Source organism: Dioscorea cayenensis, chromosome 16, assembly GCF_009730915.1.
Source record: "Dioscorea cayenensis subsp. rotundata cultivar TDr96_F1 chromosome 16, TDr96_F1_v2_PseudoChromosome.rev07_lg8_w22 25.fasta, whole genome shotgun sequence".
In the NCBI taxonomy this organism is placed as follows: Eukaryota; Viridiplantae; Streptophyta; class Magnoliopsida; order Dioscoreales; family Dioscoreaceae; genus Dioscorea; species Dioscorea cayenensis.
Genome location: NC_052486.1, coordinates 14,379,268 through 14,384,437, shown reverse-complemented (window position 1 = coordinate 14,384,437; position 5,170 = coordinate 14,379,268).

Below are 5,170 nucleotides of genomic sequence, written 5' to 3'. Positions count from 1 at the left end.
GAGCCTCCCAAAGCTATCAAGGCTCGAGATGGTGAAAACATGTATACTGGGGTGCATCCTCTGCCACCGGAGGTGCATCAGTCTCCATCTATGTCGGAGTCTTAGGAACAGGCTGTGAAACATCAGCATCATCACCCTCATCTCTGGCTATCTCTGTAGCTGGTAGAACCAAGGCATAAACTCTCGTCCGAACCATGCGGACCATACCCATCAATCTCATCGTTTCCTGCCCGAGGGGTGCTGGTATTATCGTCTTCTTGGCCCCTCTTATTGTGTCTCATAGACCCATCCCCAAGATGAGTCTAGTAATGTATGGGCCCAAGAAAATAACACCCAGCCAGGGTTACTGTCCTTGATGCTTCAGATACTGCGCAAAAATGTGTCCGAAATGAACTGGTTCATTCCGTACCATGGAGTATAAATATAGAAATTCCCACTTGCTTAGGACTCACGTGCTATCGCCTCGACCATTCACTAACCTACTCAGGACGGCATGGATATATCTGTAACTTGGTCGAGAAAGGTATGAGGCCCTAGACACTCTTGGTTCATACCACTCCTTTCCATATAGTATTTTATATGCCTCCTTGGGGGATAAGCCTCCCCTTATGTCAATTGGGAGATCCTCATACTCCTCCGTCTCAATGTACTCCTCATCATATAAACCAAGCCTAACGAAGAACTGTGTAACACTCATACTATGATGCTGCCCAAAAGCTCTGAACTGAATGGTGCCAGCGCTATCGAAGTGAGCATAAGAACGGTCAAACTCGAATGAGGCGAGCATCTCTAATATGAGTAGGTGGATAACAGTATCACGAATAATAAACAACTTGCGCGAACTACCCACCGATAGTAGCTTCTCGACCTCATCAGCCATGTCATGTTCTTGTTGCACCTCCCTATGTGAGTTCACATCTGGGATTCATGTTTGACCAAAATTAAGCTTCGCTAGTCGCTCAAATTGAGCTCGATACTCGAGAAGTGTGAATTCTATGCTTTCCGGCTCAAGAGTAAACTCTCTAGGATATTTACCAGCTGCTTTTTTTGATCTGGGGCCCATACCTACATGTATTGGAACTAAATCAATCAGATTCATTCATAACTCAATACCGTAGGAAACCACACTGGCGTACGGAAATTCAACGCACCCGTGTGTATTCACGGGCCATGAAAACAGCACGGCCCTTATGGCAAATTCCACAAATGCACCTCTATTTCACTTCCAGAGTGCATCAAAAACAAATCATAATCATTCTAGCAAGAAATCGAGGCACATTAGCTAGTTTAATCGAAAAAAATCAAATAGAATCAAAGAAAATCTGTGACATGGGAAAACAAGTAATTACTGATGAGATGAAACTAACAACCCTGAAATCGGTGAAATACTCAATTATTCGACTCAAAAATCAACAATGGGAGGTCGGGAGAATGTTAAACAATGTTTTCTGAGTGTTTGAAGGTCTGCTGATCAATAGGGTTTAAACGATTTATCAAGAGAGAATGCACCCTTCTGATTCCTAGAGATCTGCATGGGCGTATGGAACTCACCCACGCCCATGCGCCTCCACATGAGGGACTCACAGGGGTAGACGCACACCCCTGTGCGCTCTTGGGAAAACACTCAACCTCTCTAAATGTATCCACACGGGCATGCAGAAAAGACCCACGCCCATGTGTTTACCATAGGTTCGTCCACAGGGGGCGTGTCCACGCCCCAGTGTGCTCTCGAGATAATTCGCTAACTCTCTATAGTGAAATGCACGCCCATGCGAAAATTACCCATGGGCATGCAAAAGTCACGAGGTCGCTCACAAGGGCGAGTCCACGCCCCTGTCTCATCTGTAGATGAGCTTTGAACAAAAATGCATGCCGTTCGAAAATTCCACACGAGCATGTGTTTTCTCTGGACACTTAGAAAACTTTGCAAGCACTGCAGAAAATTTCTAAACACATCTATACACTTAGAGCCTGCTTTACAAGGCAATTTTGAACCAGAGAAAACATGAAAAATAAGCTCAAACGACCTAAACTTCGCCGAATCCACATGAAATCGCAGGATGACATTAAAAACCCAAAATAAAAGCATCTAAGAATCCAGACACCAACACTCAACACTTTATTCGTGCAGACACTAAACTACTAACTAAGAAAATGGTAAACTCTTGGGTTACCTGCAAAGAAGCGCTTGTTTTATGTCACTAAGCTTGACGTACCTTGTCTTACCTCATGGGGATTTATGAAGGAAAAATATTTCCATGTCGTCATTACTAACATCCCCTCCATAATATAGTTTCAGCCTTTGTCCATTCACCTTGAATGTGCCCTTCTTCGGATGGGTGATCTCAATAGCTCCATGAGGTGAAAGCTTCGGTTATTGTATAAGGGCCAAACCATCTAGACTTGAGTTTCCCCGAAAAATAACCATTGAAGAGAATTGAATAGTAATACCTGATCGCCCACTTTGAACTCTTTCAGATTCTTAATGTGCTTGTCATGCCACTTTCAAATTCTTTCCTTATATATCCTTGCATTCTCATATGCTTTCAACCTCCACTCATCTAGCTCATTGAGAGGTAACATTCTTTGCTCCACTGATTTGCTCAAGTTCCAAATTCATTTCCTTGATTGCCCAATATGCTTTTTGCTCTAATTCCATTAGCAAATGAAAGGATTTTCCATACAACAAATTATAGGGAGTGGTCCTTATTGGAGTTTTGTACGCTTTTCGATGAGCCCAAAGTGTGTCATCTAACCGTTCCGACCAATCCAGCTTTCCTTGTTCTGTGGATTTGGTTAAGAGTCTCTTAAGCTCTCTGTTTGTGACTTCCACTTGTCCAGTCATTTCTGGGTGGTAGGGGGTAGTAAGACGATGATGCACTCCATAACGCTTCAACACTTTCGTAAGCTGTGTGTTGCAGAAATGAGTTCCCCGATCGATAATGGTGATTCCCGGAGCCCCAAATCGAGTAAACAACCTTTTCAAAAACTTTACCACAGTTCTTACATCATTAGTTGGAAGAGCTTGGGCCTCCACCCATTTAGCAACACTGTAGCAGAGCACTGTAGCAACAATGTATCAAATACTGTAGCAGCAATGTTCACAGCCGGCAGAGAAATCAGAGAAACAGAGAATCCACACGGGCGTGTGGAAATTATCCACGCCCGTGTGGAAATTCTGCACGGGCGCGTGTATCGTCCACGCCCGTGGAGTTGCCGATTCCAGCTCTATTTAAATCCGATTCAGCCCCGATTTTGGTATTCTTTTCTCCATCTTTTCCCCAACTTGTGAGAGGGATTTGGCTAGGGTTTCGAGGGGTATTGGCCGATGTTTTGGAGAAGTTCTACGGCTCTGACATCGTGATTCCATTAGTAAGAAGGTTGGTAAGGGAGCTTCGATCGAGGTGTATCCTATACCGGATGAAGGAATCTTTGGACGACGAGTAGGGGACTCTCCACAAGACTATCGACACGACCATCGAGGGGGTTTCTTTATGGATTCATTGCTTTTACATTCGATTTCTTTGATTGTACTAAGCTCCATGGAGAGCTAAACCCCTAGTGGGTGCTTGGATGATTGTGAACCCTAGGATGTATTCGTTTTATTAAACTTTTTTATTATGCTTTCAATAAATTGATGTTTATTGTGAGTTCCAACCTTGATTTCTTGATTGTATGAACATTTCCCCTAGAGTGACACTAGGGTTGAGAGTTCTTGTTGGTAACCTTGTGAGTGAGTGACACACTACCAGCGTTAGACAAAGCTATGTTGGAGAGGGTTGAGAGGATGAGTCGAGAGGTACAGGAGCGTCCCCATTTCCCCTCCGACCTGCTAGATTCTACATCCGTTCCTTGAGTTCTTTGCGGCCATAATAGAGTGAACGGTCTAAGGGATGAACCTTCGCTGGGGCCTAGTTGCGCGTGCAATGGAGTGAAGCATTGAGGGGATCTTAGTATCTACGACTTAATTGTGGCTAGGGACCTTCCGCCTGGACCAAAGGGTTAGGTCTATAATTAGGAAGCGATTTATCACTTGGAATCCCTAGAGCTCATTGCAACTTTATTCGAGTCCGAGGTTGAGATGTTATTTAATCTCTCCTCCAGGACATGAATAGAGTTAGGCATAGTTGACCTTAGATTTTGGACTATGTATGTAAGGATTTCCACGACTCACCATTGCATTGATTAGGAAGCATAATAGAGAGTTCTTGCACTTGAAGCGATTATCCTAGGTGAAGCATCATCCGACTACCCCATCTTTATTGATTTCCTTACCTCCTCCTTACTTTTGCTCTCTTACTTGTTGCTTTTAATTGTTGACAATTGAATCATTATCACACTTATCATTGTTGATACTCCACATAGCTAAGAATCGAATTAAGTGTCTTTACTCCCTACTCCCTGTGGATTCGACCACGCTCACCCGGGATTATTACTACGACAAACCCGTGAACTTGCGGGATATACGGAAGGGGACCTTGTCATTTAGTCTTCTATAGTCCATGCAAACTCACCATCCCGTGACTGTCCTGGTTGGAATCAATTCATTCTTTTTCATTTCTCACCACTGTCATCCCCCCTATTTTTAGAACCCATGCACTGTCAGATATGGGGTAGATGTTTCTTGTGTCTAGGAGCTTCACCACCTCTGTCTTGATAACTTCCTTCATGTTTGAATTTAATCTTCACTGAGGTTGGATCACAGATTTATAGTCATCTTCCATTAGAATTTTATGATAGCAGAATGATAGATTTATGCCCTTAATGTCTGAAATTTTCCATGCAATAGCCGATTTATGACTTTTCAACATACTAACAAGCTTGTCCTTTTGATCTCTAGACAAGTTTGAAGCCACAATCACCGAGAGTTTAGATTCTTCCATCAAGAAGGCATACTCCAAATATGATGGTTGGGTTTTAAGCTCTAGTCTGGTGGTACATCAATTGATAGACACAACCTGCTATCCTTCAACATGTCAATCTCCTCAAAATTATTCACCTCATGTTCACATTCATTCTTCCCTTGTTCCACTTGTGAATGGGTTTCTGTATGATCTTCAATGGCAATCAATGCTTCTATTCCACAAGTATCCCTTTCCTGATATTGACACTCCCACAGAGAAAGTTCATGCCTTTGTTCATGTTGTGACGAATCAAACTGAGCTAGGAC